Genomic DNA, 27,864 nt, shown 5'->3' with positions numbered 1-27,864 from the left:
ATGAAATGACACTCTTGACATACTGTATGGGCAGAATCTTTACATGTAATTTATTTTGCATTTCAATTACTTTGCAAAAAGCCTTCCTGTGGTTTTGGCCAGAGATATGTATAAGTTATCAGTTTAATGGATTTATTCCTGTTTTGCTAAGGTAATAGTTATTTATGGAACAACAACAACAACAACCCCAAATGTCTCTGGTCTGCCTTTTCATTATTTAGTCTCAGTATGGTATTTCTAATTAGAGTGTTTGGCACAATGTTTATTTATTTTTTCTTAGCATCCCCTGGCTACGTTTTACTCTGGGTCCTAAGAGCACTGACGCCAGGCTTTAGGGACCAGACAGGACACCCTCGCCTACAACTCATGTACTCAGCCTTACCAAGACCCATCACCCACACATTCCCACCCGTACCAGTCTACACAGGTCGGAAAGGGAAGGGGAGACGGAGCCAAACTTCATGATGGCCATCAGCATGCTGCCTGCCCTGGCGTGAAGAAGGCCAACGAAACACAGATCGCGGCAACCCTGGAGCCCAGGCTGACTGCGGAGGGAGAGTCCCTCTACCTGAGTGGGAACAAAGGAAGCTGCCCTTTCTCCAAGTTTGAGGAAAGACTCCTGTGACCCTTTTGCTGGACTTTGAGGCATCCAAGAGTCCCCAGGGTGCCATACCTGCAGCTGGTAGAGCGGGAGGTAGGTCACCTGAGCTGTGGAGTCCACCTGTGAGGCGGCAGAATTGGCTAAGCACAGCATCTTTTTACTTTTTTTTGGTACTGGAGATTGAACTCAGGGGCACTGCACCAGGGAGCCCCATCCCAACCCCATTTTGTATTTTATTTAGAGACAGGGTCTCACTGAGTTGCTTAGAGTCTCGCTTTTGCTGAGGCTGGCTTTCAACTCATGATCCTCCTGTCTCAGCCTCCGAGAGCAGCGCCATGGCATCTGGCAGGCACGGCCTATTGAGGGTGGCCCGCGCAGGCCAGAGCCGGTGCTGGAGTGCCAGCGCAGGGTTCTGCAGCGGGGAGAGACCCTGCAGCTGGGAAAGGAGTGGAGCCTGCTTCCTGCAGGGGGGGCTTCCTCTGCCTGGGGGAGGGCTCAGGGCTCAAAGTGCTGGGAAGAGGTGTGGGAGCCGAGGCGGGAGGAGCTCTTCTCAAACTGGAGTGGAGGCAGGGAGGTGCCCAGGGGCAGCAGAGAAGGCATGGGGCACGGAGGCTCTGGCCTCACTCGGGCCGGTACAGACGCTGCTCAGGAAGGGCTGCGGCTGAGGCTCTCCCTTGGGCGGAGTAGGAAGCACTAGGGTCGTGCCTTTGGGGTGTTCTCAGTGTCCGTGTGTGACCTGGAGGAACCCTGAGTGGTCAGCAGAGAGACCGGTCCAGTGAGGAGGAGCAGTCCCCTCCACCCCTGTGCCGGATCTGGTGTCCTGGCGCCTGGTGGCTGAGCCACATTTGACTTTGTTTAGAAGCATAAAAGGGACAGGACAGGAGTGACCTCGGGGCGAGGGAGGGGTCCTGTCCTGTTCTGGGGCAGCTCTTTAACCTCGGTACCCTGACCCTGCTTGAGCACTCACAGCAAGCCGAGCCTCTTCCCACCCGTGATTTATCAGGCCTCTCTGTTCTATCAAATTGAAGCTCTCCACAAATGGAACAATTTATCCTTATCTAATTTGCACCCCCTCCTACACGGGAGCCAGGAGCTGCAGCAAGGGAAGTCCATGAGGGAGCTGCGGCCACGAGCACCAGCTCCAGGTGTCTTTAAATCCCCGTGTGGTTCCGCCTGTCGGTCCGCTTCCCTGCTCTACACATGGGGACAATCACCCCCACCCCCACCCCAGTGAAATGTTCCTAGATTCATTTAGAAACCACTCTGAGCCGTGGGGCCACCGTCCTTCTCTGGTGCCAAAGTAGGTTCGTCCCCCCTCCCCCGCCAGGCTAAATGGGATTTCTTTTCTTCAGCTCAGGGTAGGTGACTTCTTAATGATCTTTAAGGAGAGAACTCGATAGAAGGAAAATATCCCTTTTAATCCCATTTCCTCCTCACCCCACACTGAGCTGTTACCATGGTAACATCCTACCTGCTTCTAGGACGGCTGAGTCCCCCTGCCAAGTTAACCGGAAGCTGCTTTCCCACTCAGGGGAAGGACTGCTGTTCATTGACCAGCTCTTCCCTGGGTGTCTCAATTCCTTCGTTCTCTATGACACACTCAGTCTCGGGTGCCCTGTGGCTAAAACCTAAAATTCACTTCTAAATCCCCAATGGCGTAATCCTCCAAACCTTTTCAGAAGAGAACCCGGTAGAAACAAATGTACATTTTGTTTTAGTTGTGATTAAGTTTCTTCTCTGCATTGGCTTGAGCTTAGACAAGGCCCCTGTGAGGAGATGGTTTGGGGGAAGCTCCCATACTCCTCTGCCTTCTTTCTTAGGTCTGACCTCTAACTGACCTCTCATGCAGATGGGTGTGTGCGTGTGCGCCAGCACGAGTGTGTACTTGTGCAGTGAAATCGTTCCAACACATAGAATACCAAGACTGATGCAAGAAGCACTCTCGTGGCTGCCTCTCGGACTTAACAGATGTGGGTTTGGGGGGCATTTTTGCTACCAAATTGGAAAAAATAAAAGGAGCAGATACAGTTAGAAGTCTTTGTCCTCCTGTCCCTCTTTCTTCTCTCCGCCCCCCTTCCTCACCCTTCTCTGCCACCCTGGAGGTCACATCCATCTTGAGGTCTGCGTTTGGCTTGCCACTTGAGTCCTGCCCTTTGCTACACACTTCTGTGCCGGACGGTTTAGTCCACTTCCCCCTGACCGGGGGAGGGGGAGATAGACATCTCTTGCTACACAGGCAGTCCCTGGAGATCTGAGAAGCTAAGAGCACCAAATCCTTCCTGTTCCTCCTCCCTTTCACTGATTTGCTGAGCAAATCCTTAAATGCGGGATTACAGGCTAACTTGCCCAAATGAGTAGCATTGCTACTTTAAAATAAAAGTATTCAAGGTAGAGGGTAATTTGGGGGCTCCTATAACACAGGAAGTCCAGTGTTTTCACCCTAAGGTCACCCTAAGAAGGGGGTAGGTATGAGAACTTGTCATCTCAAAATTGTCTTGCAGCATCAATAGAGAAGACAGCTACCACCCTGGGGGTGGATGGCTCACTTACAGCATTATGAATGAGCCTATCAGGGCTCAGGTAAGAACATTATCTTGGATAGATGGTTTGTGGTTATTGATCTGGACCAACCTGACAGAGGAGAAGCTCTATGTATTATTGTTGCAATTACTTGATTTATACCTGCAATTTATAATTTGTGTGCTCGGTCAATTCTGCCAATATCAAAAAGTAATGCTCTAGTTTCAAAATATGACATTTGGATTTTGTCTAATGATTTAGTATGTCCTCTAAGCAAATAACTGTCAAACCAGGTCACTCACCTCAATGACAACTTAAGACACAAGTAACGGCGCGGGGGGGGGGGGAATCAACAAATAAAAGTAAAGAAGATTTCGAGTTTCACAGACACAAGGGAAGAGAAAACATATTTTGAATCTGGTCTTAGATACTCTAGCATGGCTCTCCATGAGCCCCAGGGAAGGTTATTTTATGGAAAGGAGGCAACTCAGAAGACACCGGGCCTTGAGATGTGGGGTGTCTGCTTGTGCTTCCCAAGGACTTTCTTCTTCTGAAGCCCACACTCTACAGGAAGCTAAGTCAAGGCAAAATGTGAAGCAGCTGGCCGGTAAGTACCTATGTCAGAGAGGCTTGACCAGGAAACACATTCTGGGAGTTGTTGAAACTGGTGTCTGTACCTCAAAGGAGGGGTCAGAGCCAACACCAAGGGGACGGGTAAGCTCTGGGCAGTGACAGAGCAGCACTGATTGAATTTGCCCTCTAACCAGGGCAATTTCCAATTTATAATGACATGTAGGACTCTTCTTGCATCCTGAATGAACAGGTGCGTAGAATTAAAAGAGGAGAGTAGGAAGCAAAAAGGCTTGGGCAGGGAGCACTTGGGCCCCTCCTTTGAAACGCACCACCCCACCCAGCCACCCAGCCACCCAGCCACCCATCCAGCCAGCACACTGTCGATATGATACAGAGTCCTCCCCACCGGGGGCTCACAGCCTCCATTCTCAAGAGGCCAGAGACAGAAGGTCACGCTGCACACTCTACATTATCCCCCCACCTCAAACACATCCTGTTTACCTCTAAGAGTGGCCAAAGACAGGGAAACAAACTGCTCACTCTTTGAGCTGAGGAAGGCCTGTTGAGCAGGGTTCACACATTGTAGTCTCTCCCAGGGTCGGTGTGAGGAGTAGAGAAGGAGAGGGCAGGGGCCAAAGGCTCTTTCCTCTGGCAACCACAATCAACTTGGGCTGCAAGATGCTGAACCTCAGAGGTCATCTAGTCTCGCCTCTCACTTCTGTGACCTGAGAGACGCCTTCCGGCTCCCCTTCCCTTCTGGCATCAGACCAGCTGCACCCCAGGTGAAGCTCCTCTGTAGTTTCCCCTGATGGCTTCCTCAGGCCGGCCATACCCTCTCTCTTATTTGCCCCAAGATGTGATACAGAACCATCAGCACTGGTGCTTCCAAGGACTGATTCTTTTCTTGCATTCCTCCATAGTTTTTGTCACTATCTGTGGGCCATCTGCACTATTATTTGCTATTTTATTATTAATTTAATTAAAATTATTCTAAAAGAAACATCATACCACTAACATAGATAGAAAAAACCCTGTCACTTGCCATAAATAAAAGGTGAATGCTCAAATGAATCATATGCAGACGGAACAGAACGCTGTGGCGTTAGGGCTTAGCTAGGGTTGAGCACAGCCCCCGGGGGCCAGGCCTTGTAGATGTGGTGCTGGACATTTAGGAGGTGGAGACTCATGCAAAGTGATTAGGTCATTGCCCTTGGAAGGGAAGGGTGCTGGTCACACAGAGTGAGTTAGTTCCCTGAGAATGAGTTGTCCTAAAAGGGTAAGATGGACCCCTCCCACTCTCACGGTGTGATCTGACCCTTTCACAAGGGCTCCTGCCACAAAACCATCTGCCATGAGGTGAGGCAGCCCGCAGGACCACCCTCAGAGGCAGAACTGATGGGGCCACCCAGTTTCAGACTTTCAGCCACCCAAACCTGAGCTAAATAAAGCTCTTTTCTTTAAAATTACCCAGCTTTGAGTATCGGGTCATAACAAAGGAAAACAGACTAACAACTGCCTGCTTTCTTTATGTCAGAGAGTAAGAGAGGTAGGCAGGCGACCACGGAGGATCACAGTGGAGCGGACTCACGTGGAATGGTCCTGAGAACCTGGATGGAGAGCTGGCTGGAGGGGAGCCGGGAGGAGGGAGCTGGGAGGAGGGAGCTAGGAGGAGGGGAGCCCGGAGGAGGAGGAGGGGAGCTGGCTGGAGGGGAGCCAGGAGGAGGGAGCTGGGAGGAGGGAGCTAGGAGGAGGGAGCTGGGAGGAGGGGAGCCCGGAGGAGGAGGGGAGCCAGGTGGAGGGGAGCTGGCTGGAAGGGAGCTGGGAGAAGGGAGCTGGGAGGAGGGGAGCTGGCTGGAGGGGATCCAGGAGGAGGGAGCCAGGAGGAGGGGAGCCCAGAAGAGGGAACCGGGAGGAGGGGAGCTGGGAGGAGGGGAGCCAGGTGGAGGGGAGCTGGCCAGGAGCTTGCTTCCCCATGGGAATGTGTTTCTGTGCTACTTCACTTGGGTTTTGGCATTGCAGAAAATCATCTTGAGCATCTCTGAAAGCCAGTCTCTCACTGTGGTCAATGAACTATTAAGAGTGACCCCTTTTATCCTACTATCCCTCACTGTCAGATCAAATAGCCCCAATTTATCCAGTGAAAGATGAGAAGACCTCCAGAGAATGGTATCTTCTGAGAGTCCCCTCTTGATTAGTCTGGATCCAAGCAGGAGATGCAAAGCTCTGGAGGTGTCCCCGTGAGCACAGAGACCACAGAGGAACCACCCTTTCCCACCCCTGCACGTCTATCAACACACCCTGGGAGGCAAATGGCCTCAGGGTGCCCCCTGCTTCTGGCTTCTCCGAGGGACTTGCTGACTATAGCCTCTACTCCAAGGGGACCTGCCCAGTCCTACAGCTGAGGGACCACTCATCCTTGGAATGGCCAGTGGCCCGTCTCACTGTGGATATGAGCAAGGCAATTCCAAGAGAGTGGGCAGTGTGCACTGTAGATAAATGTTGGAGGGTCATGGTGGACCACGCACAAGCTTGGGAGGGCAGGGAGCTGCAGATCCAGTGACACCAGCTGAACCATGAGCAGTTTAGAAAATAGGGGGACTGCCAGAAGCCATCCGTGAGCTGTGGGTGAAGCAAATTGACACGGAAGCCACTGGGAAGGAAAGTCTGGTATCTGGGAATCCCCAGCAGCACTCCTGCTGGTTTGAGACCGCCCTCTATATGTGACTTCCTACCCAGCTCTGTCTGAGTTCAGCACAGCACTGGAGATGGGGTCACCCACTGGAGCCACGCAGCCTCTCAGAGATGGGCGGGGCTTGCCAAGATGCCAATCAACCTGTTTGCAGCAAGACTCCTCCCGCTGAACCCTATCCCTACCTTGGATGTATTCTCCATTAATAAAGAACTGGGGCCATTTTCTAGTTGTTCTGTTCCAGCTCCTATGTGAACTGGAGAATATATCAGGCACTCCACCTTTTTGAACCTAATTTCTGGCTCTGTCTCTTATTTCTCTATTAAGTATTTCAGACTTTCATTTTCTCAGGGGGCTCATCACCTTCTGAGCAGGAAACTCCCCTGACGGGGTGCTGGCTGCCCCGCGATAGGGTACTGCTTTGGTTTTGACAGATCTCTCGGTCAATTCACATGGATCCCTCAAAATAATTCTCTTAACTCCATAAAAAATTGGTGCCACCTTCAAATACTTTAAACTGCATTTATAAAATGAACATATTTATAAGTACTTCCAATGTCTGATTTAAAAATTAATTTTTTCCCCTGAGGACTTAAATAGCTCATGAATAAGTCAAAATCATAAATAAAGTGAATCTTCAGTTCTCCTAAAAGCTTTGATACTGTCTATAAACTTTGTAGAGTTCAACTTAACACCCCAAGTATGAATCAATTACTCAATTAAGTGTTTCCATCTGAGTCACAAGGCTGATCCTTAATAAACCATATTTCTTTAAATATTCAAAGTTCATACAATTCCAAATGTACATGAATTGCTTAACGTAAAATATCAGTTCTAGGGCTTGGATTCTCTTAAGCATTCTTCTACATCAATCTTTCTCCAAGGTAATGATTGCATCACTCCCCACAGTAAGTTATACTTCTATGCAATTGTGGGATTGTTTTCTCAACCTGCCTGAAGTTGCATCATATGCAACAATTTTAGCTGAGGCACCAATACATTCTGTATGTGACCTGCTGGGGCCCACTGAATCCTATTTGTAGTTGCCATGGTGATAATTCCATAACTCAAAGGAGATGAGCTTGGAGCCCTTGACTTTAGATCCAAGTTTTACATGCAGTTATCCCTCAACTTAGAGCAAGCCTGTGTCCCAATAAACATGCTGTTAGTTGAAAAATGTCATAAGTCAAAACAGTCTTTAATAACCTTCCTTATGAATATTATAGTTCATCAGCACAGGACACTGGACTAGTAGTACCTGGAAAAGATCCAAACTCCCAAACTCAAATGCACCAAGGTAGAACCATCCTTAAGTCAGGGAGTGCCTATACACATACTACCGCCACCCCGAGGACTTGGCAGAATTTTGCATTATTATCAACCTAAGGTGCACATGTATTTTCACTTTAAGATCTTTGGGCTTAATCATCCTTCCCCAGAGGAAGAAAAATTCTGCCTCAAGATGATCGCATCAGCTCCTGCTCAGTCCCCACCCTTCTGGCCTGGCCTGTAGAATTCAGACTTGCCAGCCCTATAATCATAGAAGCCAGCTCTTTGAAATAAAGAGAACTAGGACTAACACACAGTTTCTTCTTTTTCTCCCTCTCTCCCTTCCCTCCCCCAAGTCCAAAAGGGCAAACTTATGCTATTCTGAGGTCAGAAAATATATAATTAAGAATTGGTTTGTCAAGGGGTCCATGCATGCTATCTTTTTTATTTTTAAGAAAAATGGGGGAGTGGGGGAAAGAAGCAGTAACCATTCACATAATTGTTGCTAGAGGTGTTGGCGGTGTTTTGATGAGGACCCCACGAATCACAGAAAAGTGGTATGGGTGCCAGAGGTCCTGGCAGCACTGAGACCAATGGCATGTAATCTATTTCTGTGGAGCTACTTCTCATGCTGTTCTGGGTCCTGCAGAAGAGAGAAGACCTCTGATGCTATTAGGTTTTTTAGGTTCTGGGCAATTTGCCACACTCTGAAGTTCTTGGGGCGATGTGCTGGTTGGGATTAAGGTGGCTTTGGGAAACCTTCACTGTTCAAGAAAATCTTTCTAAATCTTCCTCAATTTGGCAGTAATAGTAGGGAGTAATTTATGATTTTGGGTCCAGTTTCCAGCATGGTCTGTTTCTCAGAATATTCCTAACTGAACAATAATGACGGCCGTGGAACCTTCCTAATGACTGGATTCTTGAGCTCCTGTTAGCACCTGCATGGTGTGCCACTTCATCTTCGAGGAGCCTTGGAGCACCTTGCGGTTGGAGTGTAGGATGTGTGGTCAGAAAGCAGCAAAGTCCGCAGGCAGAACCCAAAGCAAAGGTCAGGGGTTGAAACCCTTCTAGTGCCACTCCACTTTCTGGAGGCCAGCTGGACCTCACTGGGATTTTGAGGAACTCATTCTGGTTCATAGCTTCATCTAGGGTCTCCACTCAAGTGTCACCTCTCCAGTGAGACCATCTAGCCATTCTAAAAGAGCACCACCCTCCCGCTCTCCAGCTGCCTTCATTTCTCTGTATTGTCCACCCTCAATGTTGTGGCTGGATCTGGAATGACTCTCAAAGTCCTGTGTTGACAGCCTGGTCCCCAATTCACGAGGTTCATAGGTGGGGCCTTCAGGCCATGGCTGGATCAGGAGGGTTCTGAACTCACCTGTGCATTGATCCCTTGATGGATTACCCACTGATAGCTGGATGGACTACTGGCAGGTGGGACCCAGTTTGAAGAAGTATGTCACCAGGGGGCAGTCCAGGAAGGGTTTCTCCTTCTCCCAGACTCTCTCTCATACACAGTGATAAAAAGCCAACGAACACACTCCGCTGTAGTTTTCTTCACGGAACTGTTGACATTTTATTATATGTAGATTTAAAAATTTTTTTTTTTAGTTGTAGAGGGGCACACAATATCTTTGTTTCTTAATTTATGTTTTTTTTTTTTTTAAATGTGGGGCTGAGGATTGGACAGTGCCTCACACATGCTAGGCAAGTGCTCTGCCAATGAGCTACAGCCCCAATCCCTACGTGTAGATTTTTTTTAATTTTCTGGCTTTCCTCTTCGCACATCGACTTCTCCAGACGTAGACTGTGTCAGTTTGGTTTAATTTGAGATACTGTGTCTTATACCCCCGGCACGGTGCCTGGCGTGAAGTGGACACTCAAGAAACATTTGTGGAGTAGATGACTTGTCATTTATGTCAGCACACTTAATGCTACCTAGTGAGTAGAAAGATTCCCAATGAAAACACCCTTTCATTCCTCTAAAAATACAGTCCCATCAAGTCCCACCAGGTCCCCGATCTCAGGGAAGTTACAGAAATATTAGGGGACTAGAAACAAACACAAACATGCACTTGAACTCAATCTATTATAGAGAAACAAACGCCGAATCTTTTCTAGGTTTCCCACGGGTCCATAGTTTCTTCCATTTTGAAATTAATATTTAAGAGAAAAATGTTTTCTTAAGTAAAACGTTGGGCTCCAGGAGAAGCACAAGGCTCTCCATTCTTCCACTTTGCCAGCATTTATCCTGCCCAAGAATAAACAGGAACAAGGACAAGACATAGTACTACCAAAGAAAGGCTGCCCTCCAGGGATGAGGATCTGCCAGGGCCGGCCTCGTGTGGGTGGCCAGAGTAAGAGGGCCTGGGGCACCCAAGGGAGACTGTCTCCTTCCTCTTCCACCCATGGGGCCAGAGAGCTCTGGGGCTTCCCCAGGAGAAGAGCGGAACTCACTCTCTCAGCAAACCTGGAGGACATGGTGATGGGAGGGGTTTGGAGTGGGTTTGAAGGCGCAGAGTCCTGGCGTCTCAGAACCTGCCTCCATGTGGCACTGCAGGAGCACTGAGCTCTGGGACCTGGGCTCAGGCATGGGTGGCAGTGTGAGAGGGAGGAGAACCTGTCCGACTTGCTCCTTAAAGGACGTTCACTGAGGAAAGTTCCAGACCTTTTGTCAGGAATTCATGAGTTCTCTGCTCGGTCCATCCAAGTTTAACCGAGTTCCCCAAGAGTGCGGGGGGGGGGGGGGGTAAAGTCAGGGAAATGATGCACCTCTTGCTATTTTTCTTGCATGCATGTCTCCCTCAGAGTCCTCAGGGAAGACAGGCAGCTAAGCCAAGGCAGGATTCCAGTATTCCAGGTTCCTCTATTTACATGTGCTCAGAGCAATTTTCAACGCGTCCGCAATGAAGGCAGAGCTCTCATAATTGCGGCCAAAATTGTCAAAGGAATAAACAAGACTGATAACAGAGTTCGCTTCTTCTAATTGTCCTGCAGCGACACAACTGCATTATTAAAAAGCACCTGGATGTCATACGAATAATTTCCTAGTCATGCTCGTATCTACCAGCAGCCTCTAGAAGAACAATAGAACCTGATTGCAGGGTGGAAGGATGGGTAGCCAGATGAGCTGATGAGCTCTGTGACCCGGGGGCTGAAGAGGTGCTACAGAAAACTCAAAAAGGGCAGGTGGCAAAATCAAGGAATATGGAAACCTACTGTTGGTTACAGAGGCGTTACTAGAGGACAGATCGGTTCTGAAAAAGGAGAAGTTGGAAACCAGTGGCTTCCTCTGTACCTTACCATGTTATTTAAAACTGCAGATAAAGAAGGCCAGCATTTTGGAGATGACCACCTACGGAAGTTAAGAAATATAGCCTTCTTTTGTCCTCCTTTTGTAGCTCTGTGCAAAGGGAAAGTTAATCATCAGAAGACCTGCAAGAATTGTGATTTGGCTTTACAGAGGTTGTGGGCTGTCAGGTGACTCATGCCAAACGCTCACGTAAGAAACGGCGGCCCTCTGAATTACCTGGGGTGCTCCAAACTCTTTGAGAGACTAATGGGATGCCACCATCCGCCACAGGAACGCTAATAAGAGGAAAGGAGAAATACAGCTTTGCTTACATCCAGATTTCTTTTAAAACTGTGGGGACGGATGGGATGCGAGGACAGACGTAAGTCTCAGCGCAGCTGCCCGGCTCTCTGAAGGTGTCTCCCATGCCATTACAGATTTTAGAGACATGCTGCCGTTCTTTAATCAGGATCATTATTGGAGGAAATGATTGAAATTTTAATTATTAAGTAGAAGGAATCGTAGAGCGCTTCCACAGTGCCTGGCACGTGGCACGCCTGGTGGGAGAGGCCATCAGCACAGCTGGCGAACCTGGAGCCCTTGTGGCAGCCAGTGACCCCTGCCGCGGTGGAGGCCGCAGTCTGTCTACCTCCCACCGCTGCCTGTCTCCTAAAGTGTCTGCACGCTGTTTACTGCAGAGCCAGTATTTAGACCAAATGCTCAGTAATGGGAAAACATCAATTATTTCCTTCCTAGACTTCAATGAAAGACGATCGCCCTTGATTTAATAGCAAAGCAGCTTTCCCAAGGCACAGAGGCATTTCTACCATCAAGCACAAAAGCCATGCTGACCGTCCATGTTTGTTTTCTCTTCTCCTGTAGAACCCTGGGCACTTCATGGCTCGGCTCTGTGCTCACGGTGACCAGGTCTCCGTGTCTGATGGATTCTGCACTCACTCCCGTTCTGTAGCCTGGGACTAGGCAAATTGGCCCGCCAGGAAATACCTACTTTGCCAGAAATAAGTCGTGGTGGTGGGGAAAGCGAGAGGCACGTGGTCACTCTGCCTCGGAAGGACCTTGATCTAGACCTTGTAACTGCACGAGCCATTTTGAGTGTGTTTTCTTTCTCAGCTGCAGGGCTTGTCATCCTGTGGAGGGAGGAGAGGAGTGAAAACCAGCACCGGGGAGGCTTCAAGGCCAGACTGGCTTTCTAGAGCTGGTAAGCCCTCCCCTTGACCCAGCAGTGTCCCTTGCCATGTGGGGCCCTGTTGGTGGCCTGATGGCAATGGAAGCGACCTTTAGATGGGAGTGTTCACTCCAGCCCTGGGTCAGCAGAGTGTGGGTGAGATTTGTCGCAGGTTGGTGACACTGGAAGCCTGATTCCGCCTGACAGGGGGCACCTCTGTGGGGTTCGCTTTTGCCAGGCTGAATTCATAGGCAACGCTGTGTCTCCGCTTCCTGAGCACAACCTCAGAAATGCTCGTGAGGTGACGACGGATTCCAGAATTGAGTGCACAGTGAGTGCTCCGTTGGGTTTGGTTTATTTTGGGGAGAGTCAGGCCAGAGGCTTGGTGGAATAAATCAGGGATCCGCAGCCATGGTTTTGTGTGGGCAGCGTGCAGGGTGCTGCCTCAAGGCCAAGTCGTGAGAAGGAAGGCGTTTCCTGAGTCCCCTGGTCTGTTTGCAGCAGCAGAACTCCCAGCCTGGCTCCTCGGAGGTCCCCCGGCTGAGGGGCCTGGAGCTCCCACACAGGCAAGAATTCTGTTTCGAGGTTTCCACTTACATGGAGATTTCTTTGGGGTCTAGCAAGCTACCTAATGGGCACCTTTTGCTGTAGGTATAGAACATTTTAGTTGTTTTATCTTTGTCTCCTTCTCCTTCACGATTCAAGAGCTTTCAGGGACTTGCCCCCTAATGGGAGACTCATGCCCAGAAATGGGTCAGCAGAAGTCACTGCATTGGAAGTAGGGCTCTTGGTGGTGCTGACATTACTGTATCTAAACAGGATAACAGCTGCTGGCTTTGTGTGAGGAACGTCTTTACCCACCAAATCACATACTCCTTTTTTCTTCAGTTTGGCATCCATACATCAATCATTCATCTTTTTCTGTGTGCCCACAGGTTATTGCAGGTGTAGGAACAGTAGAGACCAATGAGAATAGTGGTCGATCCAGATACAAGAAAGCCCCTGTCTGGAGTGGAGGACTGATTTGGAGGTAACACGACCAACGTATCTATTAGAACCCTGGTCTCTGCTATTTGAAGTCACAGTGGTGGCAATGAGAGAATTATTTACCTGAGTGTGAGCAGAGGTTGATGGGGTTGTTTATAGAGGAAAGTACCTTTGACAAAGGACTTGAAGATCAGATTAGCTGTTGGAAATAATGGGTGAGGGGAGGGGTACAGTACTCCCTTTGGATGTCTCAGCCCCAAATAGACATTCAGACTCTCCAGACTGTAGCAAGTCACACTTGGCTATCGAGTCACTTAGAAGACCATATGTCAGAAAACACAGCCTCTCTTCAGGGAGGGCCAGAGGATATTCTTGAATCCCTAGTTAACTATTCAGGTTTGGGGAGCAAGGTTATGTTGAGGGAGGGAGCCAGGCTGAGTAGCAGCCCCAGGTCCCTGATGGGACATCCAAGTCCTAGTGAAGCTAGGAGACATAACTTCTACATCTATGGGCTCAGTTTCCAGGGAGGTCCACAGCCAAGGCTTCCACTAGATAATTAGAGCTCTAGCTGTCAAGGGTTAATACACCAGGCAGCAATCATTTTATCCAGAGTAATTACTACCTGTTTTTACCACTGAATAAACATTCTACCTGCACTGGGTTTTGAGGAAGCAGAACTGAAAGTCAAATTTGTCCTCAGAGAAGGAGAAAGGGTTTCACTAGCCAGTGGCTCAGAAGGAGCAGGATATACAGAGGTTGGAAATGTGAGAAAACAGTGAGTTCCAGAACTGGAGATAGACCACCTGAGTGGTACCACCGAGGGGGACGTATGAGGAACCGTGGAAGGAGAAGAAAGATGGGAGATGAGGTTTGGGGGTGGAGGGTCCAGAAAACCAACCAGACTATATTAAGGAGCTTGGCTCTTTAGCCTGTAGGCAATCACTGAATGGGAGGGTTATGATCACATTTGTATGGAATTGGTATGAAGGATGGATTACTGGAGGAAGAAAGAACAGGCCGGGATAGTAGCTGAGAAAAGAAAGTGGGGTGGGGTAGGAGGAAAGAGGAAATGGATGTGAGAATCATTTACCTACTGGAGCGGATTAATGGTCAGCCACTGTGAATAAGACTAGGTCCATGGATGACCAAAAATGTCCTCAAAGACTAAGAGAAGACGTGAGTGATAGAGGAAGAGGAGAAACAAGTTCAGATATTGACATTTCATAGTTGAAGAACTTATGAGAATTCCAAGGGGAGATATCCAGTAGGCAGGTAGAATCCTGGAGCTTGGAAGTAGCACACCTAGAGAGAGAGAGAGCCGTGGAGCCATCAACCAGAGAACTGACAACATAAAGGAGATGGCCTGAAGGGGACTGGGTCGGAGAGAAGTCAAGGTCAAGGATGGTCTCCTGGAAAATACTAACAGAAGACAAGCTTGTGCCGTAGACTATGAAATTATGTGACCGGAAGGTGGGCAGAAAGACAAATGAGACGTATACCCCAGGAGCTCTGGAAGAGGGAGCAGTCAACAGCACCAAACAGAGCAAGCTGCAAGGAGGGGCACCCCACAGGAAGCGTCTGGCCAGTCCATGCCTTGCCTCATTCTTCCGTCTTTTCATGCTCTTTGTATCTCCATCTCCCAGTACAATCTAAGTCGTTTTATTTAAAGAGATCAGATCACAAGTGAGCCCGGAATCACTTATATCTAACGACTTTACCTAGGCAGCATTCTTTTAATTCTAATCACCATGTCCAGGAAGACCTAGACTTCCAGTGATCTCACATTTTATGTCAAAATTCCACAGGGGGAGGAATTTCAGGCTCTGATTCGGTATTCAGTTGGTATTGTAGCACATGCTCTCCCATTACCTAGAAGCTAATGACTATCTAAATTAGTTATATGGCCCAAAGCAAATATAAGGTGGTTAGTATGTTTGACCACTCATTAAAGTGTGTCTTTCTGGAAAAATATGCTCTTAAGTCAAATGACACCATGATGTTCTATCAGCAGTAGAGCTGACCCTTATTAAGAGGTCTACTTTGAATGTCTCCCCAGGGTATCACAAGAAAAAAAAAAGAATCAAAATTTAATATGTCATTAACAGAAGTTGACTTGCTGAAAAATAAGCTGAACTTGTTGAAAACTGCTGCTAACACATTCTGTAGCTGGCAAATATGACTCTGATTCTCTAGAGAATGGAAGCAATGAAAAACACATACAATATGCTTTGCATTCCCAAAGTTGGCATACTTGAAGAATCAATGGATTTAGTTCAAAACTGGCTTAATAGCTTTTATACAGAGACCAGGGCCTGAGGCCAATAAAATTTCCTGTTTCTTCAGGATTTCTTTGCTCACTTTGTTTGTCTGGTTGAGCACACACTATAAAAAGGCATCACACAAATAGTAGAGCACACAAAGACACGGGAAGTCCTGTGAACAGTAGATTACAACGTACCAGGGGAGGCAGGGAGATAAATGTTTATGAAGTACCCCTTTGTTATGGTTTAGATATGAGGAGACGCTGAAAACTCACGTGTGAAACAGCACAAGAAGGTTCACAGGTGAAATAATGGCCATCAGTGGGTATGGATGAACTAGGTGGTGACTGTAGGCAGGTAGGGTGTGGCCTGGGGAGACAGGTCACTGAGGTCATGCCTTGGGGTTTATTCTTTGCTCCTGGTGAGCATTCTCTCTGCTTCCTGACTGCTGTGCCCTGAGCTGTTTTTCACCGTCAGGCCCTTCTGCCGTGACGTTCTGTCTCACCTCAGGTCCAAAGCTGTGGCGTCAGCTGACCATGAACTGAAACTCTGAAACCGTGAGCCAAGTAAATTTTTCCTCCTCTAAAATTGTTCTTGTCAGGTCTTTTGGTCACCGTGTTAAAAAAGTTGACTGAGACACCCTTGAAGAGGAACGTGCCCCAGCTGAGCTCCACAGGTGTCCCAGCTTGGCGTGGGCGCTGGCCACTGGAGTGGCCAGTGGGGCATCATGGGAGAGGTGGCATGTGGCTCCCGGCAGAACTCCTGAGGCACTAGCCTGGGCATCACGGCTGCAGGGTCACAGCCACCTTCAGCTGTGGCTCTCCTGAGCCTCCCCCTCCACAGGGACAGGCGGGCCAACCCTCTCAGCTTTCATATCCCTTGGCTCAGCTCAGCCTTCCTGACCCTGCCAGTGTGCCGCGGAGTCACGTCCTCCACAGGTGGACAGGGTCCAGACCAGTACTGGAATCCCAAACTGATCGTTTGCATGCTGCCCTCCTTGATCTTGGACAGGATGCATCTGAGATCTGATAGTACTTTCTGAGAGCACCGAGTGGTGAAGTTGAAGCGACCCTGGATTCACTGAATCTGACTACCAGATGCTTCCTCTAACCATTGTGATATCCACATGGGGAACATTCCAATTTCTTGGTCCCCGTGGACTGAAACGTCACTGCTAAAGTGTCTGATTCACTGTGGATCAGAAACTCTCTGGGATATGAGCCTGGAAGAGGTTGCTGAAACTCACTACCAGCTAGAGCAACCTCAGAACCCCTCAGATCGGTGTGCTGTGGGGCTGCCCTGGAAGGAGAGGCCTTATCTAGTGATCACTTTTGCCAGCATTTCCATCAAAAGTTTGGAAGCACCCCAAATTTTGGAAGACCTGCAAGTATCCCACAATATTGACATTCAGGTACATTGAAGACACTGCGTCCCATGGGGCTAGGAAGGTGGGCAGCAATAAAGACTTTGTAGACACATTCTCAAGCCAGGGACTGCTTTGGGAAAACTGATGGGGATGGTCAATTTCTAAGGAAGCCCCACTTAATTCCTGGAACTCTAGTCTCAGAGGTTTTTTAAAAAAATAAACATCACTGAGATATCATTTACATGACATGAAGCGCATCTGCAGTGAGCGTCCCCTCACCTTCTGATATCTAGGCCCCAAGGACTCTTGCTAATCCCAAGGGAATCAATCATTTAAATGTCAGGTAAAGGGTTCAGGCGGTAAATGTGAGTTTCTCCTCCTTGGCTTTATTTCCTACCGGGGAGCATCCTGAGGGAGCTTGACTTCTGGCTTGCTTCCTGACATAATGAAGATTTCTCTACCCTGGATTCATTTCATTTTTGCAGCTGATCTGCCTTTTACGCATTCGATGTTCCTCATTCCTTCCTTCAGCCCTGGCCTTCATCTGATCTCCTTTCAAACTGAAGAATTTCTTTTAATATTTCTTGTGGTGAAAGTCTTCTGAAGATGGATTCTGCCAGCTTTTATCTGTCAGAAAATGTTGAGTTTTTTTTTTTTCTTTTGGCCTATATTTTGGGGCGATTTTTAAACATAGAATTTCAGTGTGAGAGTTTTTTCTTTCAGCACGTGAAAGATATCATTCAATTGTTTTCTGGCCTCCAATGTGTTTGAGAAGAAGCCAACGTTCATTCTTATCACTGTCCCTTTCTACAAAATGAGTTTTCCTCCTCTGGCAGCTCTTGACGTTATTTTCTTACCTTGGGTTTTCAGCGTTTTATCTGACTCATTTAGGTCTGGTTTTCCGTGTGTTGTTTCTACTTGCGATGTACTGTGTTTTTTGGGTCTTTGATGTTTTTCATCACTTTTGGGAAATTTCCACCATTATCTTTCCGATGCTTTTCCTCCCCCATGCTCTCTTGATTTTTCATGTATGTTGGCATGTTTGATCTTGCTCCACAGATCTTAGATACTCTGTTCTATTTTTATTATCTTTCTTTTAAACTTTGGGTTTCTTTTTTTCCCCAGCTTTATAAAGGCATTATTGACAAATATAAATGTTATATATTTCTAGGGGTACAATATGACTTGATGTTCACATACATTGTGTACCAATAACCACAATCAAAACACATCGTAGTTGTCTCTCTCTGAGTGTGTGTGTACACTTAAGATCTACTCTTAACAATTCCAAGTATATAAAACAGTGTTATTAACTGCAGGTATCCTGATGTGCATTAGACCTCATGAGAGTATCTGAGTGGTTCACACTGTTCCTTGAGATCACAGAACTTCCCCTCTGCAGTTCAGCCATCTGATAACCACTTCTGATGACATATTCCCTTCTAGGAAGCACTTGTTACCTTTAAGTAGTTTTGTTCATTTAGGTTCCTTTTTGATCTCAGCTCTCTGATGGGTTAAACATTCTCTAAAAATGTTCAGCTTCTCCGATTTGTTCCTTTTGTTATAGCAGGAATCTAGAAAATGTTTTTATGTTTTCTCCTTCAGCTCACTAGTTCCTATTTTTTCATTCTTCATTCTGGCCTGTTCAGGCAGAAGCATAATTGGTTAATCTGCTTACTCAACTTAGTCAGTCCCTGCTGATACTAGGCTTTGAAGGTACAGGTTGCATATTAAAAGATAAGCCAGTACCTCTTGAGATTTGCCATCCTTTGTGGTGAGGCATACTCTCAAAATAAGACCAGGGCCTACTCTTGAACAAATACATAGACATGTAATGATAACAAAGACCCGGTGCAGACACAGACATAGAAACACGTACAAGCACAGGCCTTCTGACAAGTGATGGACAGGTTCATTCTAAAGCTCCCAAGGACAGCACGGTAAGGGGGACATCTCAGGGTCTTCTCAGTAAGATTGTGGGTCTCAGCCTGGTGCATAAGCTTTTCCCTTTCTAGGACATTCAAAAAAAGTTGATTACCTGGATTTTTATCTTTTGTTTTTGGTGACATAAATAAATAGGAATGAAGTTTAGTCAAAGACCCAGAGGTAGAGCTCCTGTCTGGAGTAGAGACCTTGCACCAGCTGGCTTTCCTCTGCCAAGTGCCTGACATTCCAGACACCCGGCTGGCTTGTTCCTGACTTCATGTTCTTCTTGTGTTTGCCTCTGGATTAGAAGGACTCTCTCACTGATGCTCATCAGTGAGGAAACATCTGTGTGATGAGTAGTTGTCTTTTTCAATGTCCAGGGAGAGTGGCATTTGGAGAAAGACTTCAGACTTAACTGCAGGCCGTTTATTCATTCGTCAACCAGTTATTGAGGACAGACTATGCACCTGGCATCATGTGAGTCATTTAGTACAGGTGTGGATACTATGGACAAAAGTCCAGCACAAATGGGGCTTATAATTCATTAATATATTGTAGTTTTGTCCCAGGGACTGAACCCAGGGGCACTTAACAATTGAGCCACATCCCCAGCCTTTTTTTTTTTTTTTTTTTTTTAAATCACGTTGAGACAAGGTCTCATTAGGTTGCTTTCAGTCTTTCTAAATTGCTGAGGCTGGTTTCAAACCTGTGATCCTCCTGCCTCAGCCTCCTGAGCCATCGGGATTACATGTATGTGCCACTGTGCCTGGTTTAACTCATTAACTTCTAATGAGTTCAGTTTAACCTACGTTTACCAAGTTCTCGAATGTGCTGGGCACAGAAGAGCATACTGATGTGTAAGATAGCCATCTCTCCTGAAGCTCCCCATTCATGGAGAAGCCCCACACATGACCTCAGTACAGGGCAGAGAAACACGCAGAGTGCGAGGCGGAGACTGAGAGGTGGCAGGTCTACCCTGGGGTTCAGGGAAGCTCTCTGGAGACAAAGATGCCTGAGATGAGTCTTGGAGAGATGTGGAGCAGTGAACCAGGAGTGGCAGAGGCGCAAATGCTACTACACAGGCACGTTCTCCTTCTCACTATCGGAACACCTCCTCTGGGCCCAGAAAAAGACAGCTTTTTTCCAGTCTAACTTGCACTAGGGCTGGCCAAGAGCTGTAAGTAGAGCCGTTGGGCGGTTGTTCCAGGAAGCTCTGTGCCCAGAAAGATGGTCCTGAAAGAAGGGCCATGGTTCCTTGGAGACCCTGGAGATTCTGTGCTGTTCCTCAATCTTGATTGTTCATTCCTCTTCTATGTGAGAAGGAATAAACGTGAATCCCTTCTAACTAGGAATTACCCCGTGTTTTTAGAAAATGGACTAAACTAATTATTAACTATTAACAGGTGTGCCCTGCTCATCCCGTGGGAGATGGAGCCTGGGAGGTAAGTCTGGAGTGGTGAGCAGGAGTACCTCCCACACCATGCTGAGGAATCCAAGCTTTGTTCTATAGGGTGGATAAGTGGTGTCGTGATATTTTCATCTGAGAAAATCAATCTTAGATGAGTACAGAGAATGGATTTAGGAGAGTGTTGTTCACACAATAGATGACCACACAGCAATAAAGAGCTATTCAGTCATGTGCAACGAAGGGTATATCTCATGCATTATGGTGAGTGAAAGGAGCTGGACAAAAAAGAGCGTGTCCTAAAAGACTCCATTAGAAGTTCAAAAACAGGCGGAACTAACTGATGGTGACAGAAGTCAGAACAGTGGCTACTTCTGGCTGGAAAGACACATGCAGGAGCCCTCTGGGATGATGCTAGTGCTTGATTATTAGATATAATAAGCTTAAATCCTAGTGCAGTTGTGCTTTTGTGGGAAGGTGACAGGTGGAGTAGAGACACATTGTAGTCAACAGGCATCTTAGTTCATCAGCTCTGGATTCTGTGCATTTGAAAGCGTCACTGCAGTGCACCTGCGCCCCACCTGTAACACCACTGTGGGGATTAATGGGACTGTTGGGAGTGGAATAAACACAGGACCCCCAGGGAACCCGTCTGTAATCTATCTACCCCCTCCAAAAAGAGGGACAGGGAATGTTCATGCTATTAAGTTAAAAATAATAAATTTCTTATTATAGTTTGGTTAAAAAAGGGAAACTAAGGCAGAATATATTCTGAATACAAATCCAAGGATATAGAATAATCCTCAGGAGTTTGGGAAAAATGACTCTGACAGCAGGAGTGAATGGGCTCCTTGGTTTAGAGGCAATGTTTTTATAGAACATAGGAACAAGTAAGAATTAGCTTCAATGTTGGACTCTACCTTCGTTATTTAAGCAACTCAATTATAGACCTACATGCTCCATGTTGCCTTGCTGGCTGTGATTAACTGTGGTTGCCACTCAAGAAGGCGAGGCTTGTACTGCTGTCTTGGTAATTCTGGTGGCTGATAGAAGTTTTACTTCTAGGAGCAGATCAAGGCAGGCCCATGAGGAGCTACTGTTACTGCAAAGCACACTGGCCATATGCATTCAACACTCCCAGGAGTTGCAAGGACTAAACTCAAAACCCAGACACTGAATCTTCTATAACCTGAGCTGTCAGCCATACTGCACATAGAGAAAGAGTGTCCTTTAAATATCAAGATGAACCTCAGGCCCGACCCTGTAATATTTGTACTTGATTGAAAGTACATTCATTCTTTACTGAAGTCTACCCAATGTCAATGTGATTTTTTTATTTTAATTTTTAAATTTGTTCTAATTAGTTATACATGACAATAGAATTCATTTTGACGCACTGTACACAAACAGAGCACAACTTCTCATTCCTCTGGCTGTACATGGTGCAGAGTGACATATTAGTGATTAGTGTAATCCTATATGTATATAGGATAATAATGTCACTGTGATTCTTCTGAATGTTCTTATTTCAGGAAGTCTAGGTTGCAGTGGATTCAACCTAAGACAGGAAGTTGACGCCCAAAGGTCAGCTCTCCATGACGGGTAAGAACCACATGTTGAATTGGACAACCTACCAGGCACGGTCCTAAGTCACATTGCTTGTTGTTTAATTAATCAGAAGGGGGGAGATGCTGAGGGCCATTACCAAGTAGGTACCTCATGTTAAATGGACTTGCCTTGGAAATTTGCTGCGACCTTGCTTGTGTGCTTTAGTAAGATGACCCTGCTCAAGGTGATCGAGGGTGGATCCAGGTTTGAGGAAGTATCCTGCAGGTTTGAGGAAGTATCCTGGTCCTTGGGTTTAAGGCGTTTCCCGGTTTAAGAATATGGGTTTTAGGGAAGTTGAGGTTGAAGATTATTGCTGCTGGGATTAGGGTGTTCCTGCGGCTTGTTGAGTTCTCGTGAGATTAAAATGGGATTTGGAAAAAGCCTCGTGGAGTAGGATTTGGGATCGGACATAATTGGAATTGCCCCTGAACGTGTGTGGAGGCTGGTGTGAGATCGGGAATAAAGAATTGCTGTTTGAACCTACAAAGCTGTGTGGTGGCTCGTGATTCTGTGCCAAGCCGAGACATTGGCACTTGGCTTTTGGCAAGAGTGTCTTGTGGAATAACACCCACCCCTCCAATCCACAGCCTTGGATTACTCTGCTGTTCACAGCCAACGCAGTGTACAGGGTGGACTCAGCCTCTGAGACTCAGTATGTTCTTCTCAAGCACAGGAAGCTCATGTGCAGTGTTTCCTGGTTTGTTAAAGGCTGTCTTCACGTTCTCTGTCTAGATATCACTCTGCTGTGGCTTGGTCCTTCCCATAAGACACTCCAAATACTGAATTTGTTAACTGGTAGAACTGGTTACAACCAAGGATACTTCCTTCTAATTCACCGGGATAAGATGGGAGGTCCTTATGAGACAAGTAAAGTTTCTCAATAAATTTTCTAGTGACTCTTGCAGATAGAATACCTCTCCAATGCCCCAGTCTCTGGCATCTGTGAATATGGTACCTCACATCTGGAGGGTGGTCACCCTCTAAATCTTCATTCTCTTCTCCAGTAGCTCCACCAGGAGCTTCTGCTGGGGCTAGGGGTGGGCAGGATCATTCTTCCCACTCATGATGTCTCCTATGTGGTGGCAGCTCAGTCATGAGCTCTTATGGTGGTTAGACTGAATCGTCAACTTGACGGGATGAAGAGATAGCTAAGATTGAGAGGCTTCTGGGTGTGTCAGTGAGGGTGTTTCTAGGAATGATCAGCATGTGGGATGGCAAACCGAGTGGGGAGACCCCCTAAATGTGGGTAGCCAAGTCTAACAGATCAGGAGCCTGAATGGAACAAGAATGTGGAAGAAGAAGGAGACAGCAGCCCTCCCAAGTTGATTCTTCTGGAGTGGGTACTTTGATGGCTGCTGTGACCTCTGAGGACGTCAGACCCCGACTCCTTCATTCTTCCAAAGTGGATTCTACCTGTTGATTCTCCAGCGAGTTTTCAGGCCAGGACGGAGCCTGCGTCATTGGTCCCTCTCGTTCCGAGGCTCTGGCTTCTTGGACTGAGCAGCCACTGGTTTCCCCAGCTCTCCAGCCCACAGATGGACGCGGGGACTGTCCAGCTTCTGGTTGTGGGAGCCAATCTAATAAACCTCCTTTTAATAATCATACCTATCAATGTAGATCCTTCTGGTTCTGTCCCTCTAGAGAACCCTGACTAACCCAACTCTCAGGGGTGACTCACAATGGATTAGAAATCCCTGAGTACAGCGCACTTGGATTCCCTGAGAGTCACTCCTGCTCCCACCCTTGCCCAGGTCAAGAGGTACCCTACGTTTTGGAGGGATCTGCCCTGACTTACTCTGGCCATGACCCTCTTCATGAATAAAAGAGTTTGTAGAAGTACAAAGCTGTAGCCACCATAGCACGTGTTCACTCCAGGTATCCAGAGCCCCAGAATCCCCTGCCCACTTGGGCTTGGGCCCGATGCAGGGCTGGGGCAGGAAACTTCCTCCCATCCACCTTCCTGGGGGTTGACTCTACCAGTATTGTGCCCACCCCAAGCTTGAGGGCTGGCCAATAAGCTGCTGAATGTAGGATGAGCTGGAGCTTGCAGGCTGTGTGTCCACCCATGTGTATGCGAAAGACCTTCTAGGCAGGCAGAGATGGACAAGAGAAGGGATTGGGACAGAGACAGGAACCAACTCTCCCCATTCTTGGAAGTTCTGGTGAAGAACTATAAGGGTTTGGAGAATCCTAAAAGGAATCTCAAGGTAAGAGGATTAAACAGCTTGCTTGTTTGACACAGAACTTTAAAATATGGAGATGTGGGACCTGTGGACCTACATGTGCCCTCTTGCCCCAGGACCTGCAAATATTCGGACTGGACCTAATCCTCTCATCAGAGGGAGAGACAGAGAAAGACCAGCTAAATAGAGTGAAAGAAATAGAAAAAGCGATCTTTTTAAAAAGTTGAGAAAGAAATATAACCAAACATCAAGATGATTGACAATTTCTGGGTGATGGGGATTTTGTTTTCCTTTACACAGAAAGATGCACTTACATAAGTGGTTTTATAATTAGAAAAATATTTATTTATGAATTTAAACCTATAAATATTCAGGAAGGGCCTAGTATAATGTCAGTACTTGACTAGGCAGCGTAAGAATGTAAAACCCAAACCAAACAAAAAGTAAAGAGGAAGTCCTCAACAGAAATGAAGAAAAAAAAAAGGGAGAAACATGAATTGGGTACAAGGAGATGCACCCTTCTTAAGCATTTTTATCAGCAATTTGAAAACAGTCCTTGATAGAATGATCATGAATTGGAAGGTATATCGGTAACAGAATCAGGGTTCAGAGACATCCTCCAACAGTTGGAATGAGGGGTGAACCTAGCAAGACCAGCAGAGCCAACCATACAAAGTAGCCTAAGTCCCAACACTTGCGCGTGGGCAACAGCTCTGCTGGCTGTGGGACGGCTTAGCAACTGCACTGTTATGAAGAGAATTAACTGCAGAGTGCAGCTGCTAAACGTCCCGTTAATCTTAGGTAACAAAATAGAAAGGGCAGAATGAAGGGATCTGTAGTTCTTGGCTACGTGGTGCAAGACATCACCTGGATTCTGTTTAGTTTCAACATCCATTTGATGGGACATTAAAAAAATTCTGCAGTTGGTAGAGAAGAAGTCCCCTTTTGTAAAGAATTTTAGAAAAGCCTAGTTTAATATTTTTAGTATGTTAAGAAGACAGGACTCGTGTCTGTTTGGATAAGAATGTTGGAGTGGGTGTGGTGGAGGTGGGCGAGGTGCCAGCATTTCTCAGGGATTAATGGGCACTATGAAGAAGTCATTCACAGCAGGACTCAGGATTCTGAATTCTCCAGGACGGCAGAGGGGGGGCCATGCCGGCTCTACATAAAGAAAAGCATTACAAAAAACAGAACTATTAAAAAATGAGGTAGATGCCTTCCGAAGAGGGTAAGTCTTAATTGAAGAAGGCGCTGGGGTTTAAAGAACCCCATGAATGGCACCCGTCACCCCTGCCTGCATCTGATAAAAAAGGACGGTCAACTCCTTTTTACAAGGGCACCAAGAAGACACGAGGGGACAGGACGGTTTCTTCAGTAGATGGCGCTGGGCGAACTGCAGATCTGCGTGGCAAAGAATAAAATGGGCTCTTCAACTTATGTCTTATACAGATATCAGCTCAAAATGGATAAAGGACTAAACCTAAGACCTGAAATTGGCAAACACCTGAAGAAAACCTAGGGGAAGAGTTCCCTGACCGCCGCCTGGCCATGGTTTTTAGCTACCATCTCACAAGCTCACATTATTCAAAAGCACAATGAGCAAGTGGGACTGCATCAAACTAAAACTTAAAAACAGCGAAGGAAGCGATCAGCAGAACAAAAAGGAAGCCTGTGGATTGGAAGATCATATCTGCGAACCATATATCTGACAAAGGGTCATTGCAAAAATATACAAGGAGTGAGTGCGACTCAATATCAAAACCAAAACCCCAATCACCCAATTAAAAATGGGCAATGGACCTGAATAGACATTTCAAAGAAGACAAAGAAATGGCCAAAGGGTAGATAAATGTTCTCAACATCACTAATCATGGGGGAAATGCAAATTAGAACCATAATGAGATACTGCCTCACAGCTGTTAGGATGGCTACTATCACAAAGCCAGGAGACAGCAAGTGCTGGAAGGGTGTGGAGGAAAGTGGTGAGCTCATGGAACTCACAGAGACTCGGGGAATGTAAATTGGAACAGCCGAGATGGAAAATACCACAGAGGTTCCTAAAAAATGATAAGTGGAACCACCATATGACCCAGTTACCCCTCTGCTGGGCGTATACTCAGAGGCAGTGAAATCAGCACCTCGTAGATATAGCTGCACTTCTGTGTACACAGGAATATTATTCATAAAACCCAAGATATGGGAATAACCTAAGTATTTTCTAAGTATTTGAAGGACAAATGGATAAACTGTGGTATATACCGTGGGATATTATTCAGCCTTAAAAGTTAGGAGATACTGCCATTTGCAACAAACTGGATGAGCCTGGATGACATGTAATTGGGGAAATAGGCCAGACACAGAAAGAAAAATAGGACAGATCTCACTTATTTGTGGAATCTTAAAAAAAAAAAAAAAGTTGAGCCCATAGAAATAGAATAAAGTGATGGTTACCAAGGGCTGGTGTGGGGAGAAAATAGGAAGATATATAGGTCAAAGGTACAAAGCTACAAATAATCAGGATGAATAAGTCTAAAGATACAATGCACAACAGGAGGGCTATAGCTATGTTATCATATTGTAGAGTGGAAATTTGCTAGAAGAGTAGATTTTAAGCAATCTTGCCATACACCCACACAGAAAACGGTGACTGAGATGGTGGATATACTGATTTTCTTGGCTCTAGTTATTATCTCACTGTGTACAACTGTATCAGAACATCATGTCCATCTTAAATATGTACAACAGAGAAATAAATAAATAAGAAAAAAGGTAGGGCCAGGGGTACGGTTTTGGATGTGTGATTGCCAGACTGGAGGCCATGGCTTGTGTGTGAACTGGTTGGTTTTCTAAGGCTCGATTCCAGGGTTGAGAAAATCCACCCATGTAAGCCTAGGCAAAGTCAGACTCTTGAACAAACAGAACTGACACAGGTCTCTCCAGGGCATCCGCTCCCGTTTTTGACTGGAGCATGCTAGTTCACTCTTCCAAACTTACCAGTAAGGGTGGATTTGGATTATGGCTCCACTGTTTGTGTTTTGCAACCTTGAGCAGTCTGGTGGGGATACACTGACCCCTTAGCCTGGCCGAGACCTGGCGCTCAGCAATCTCATTGTGACACTCAGCACCCTTCCTACTCTCAGCAGCTTGAGTCTCTTGTTTCTTACGGCACGGGGGATGCTAAAGAGATTCTATGGAGTTTGGGGACTTGGATGAGAAAAAAATTATGTATTTAACTTCATGACCCCTCTATCTAAAACTTGGCATTTTCTGCAACTGTAAATATAAGCCTCAATAGCAGTAGTAGTGGTGGTGAGTTTGCCGTAAATAAGAATCACAGATATTTTCATATTGAATTAGAGTTGCTGCAGATGACTTAAGATGTCACTCATACACAAGACTTCAGGTGACAGGAGGGTAATGTGAGCTCACCATCGTCCTCTGCCTGTGTGAGGGAGCTGAGGCCTCCTCCCCCCGGGGACCCAGACAGACACGTGGCTTTCCAGAGTTCCCCTGCACAAGGCTGCTTGGATCCTTGTGAGGAAGGAGGGGAGTCAGAGAGCACTGTGCGGCTCAATGTTCTAATTTAAGCTAAGCAAACTGTTCTTAGCACTGGTTTGACTTTAGGCAAAGAAACTCAACTGTAACTCCTATTTTTTTCTGCAGGGTAAGTATCTATAATCTGAAAATCTGAAAAGTAAAAAGATCCAAAAATCTCAGACTTTTTGAGTACAGACATGATGCCACAATGGAAAACTCTGTAACGTGAAACTGTGGTTCATGTACAAAAAATTATTTAAAATATCGTATAAAATCACCTTCTAGCTATGTGGAGAAGGCGTATAAGAAACAAATGGATTTTGTGTTTAGTCTTGGGTCTCACCCTCAAGATATCTCATTTTGTATATCTGAATATTCCAAAGTCTGACCAAAAAAACCCAAATCTAAATATTTGTGATCCTAAGCATATTTGAAAAGGAATATGCAATTTGTATTTTAAA

General features: G+C 46.6%; 1 protein-coding gene across 1 annotated transcript in view; it reads right to left on the bottom strand.

The window, feature by feature from the left end:
• The window catches only part of Prkn (parkin RBR E3 ubiquitin protein ligase), a 1,241,962-nt gene that overhangs the window by 76,542 nt on the left and 1,137,556 nt on the right, over nucleotides 1-27,864 (bottom strand). The gene's annotated exons all lie outside the window — the stretch shown is intronic.

The sequence above is a fragment of the Urocitellus parryii genome, chromosome 8, assembly GCF_045843805.1.
Source record: "Urocitellus parryii isolate mUroPar1 chromosome 8, mUroPar1.hap1, whole genome shotgun sequence".
NCBI lineage: Eukaryota > Metazoa > Chordata > Mammalia > Rodentia > Sciuridae > Urocitellus > Urocitellus parryii.
The sequence above is the reverse complement of the archived record's forward strand: the minus strand, read 5'-3'. Positions and strand labels throughout refer to the sequence as shown.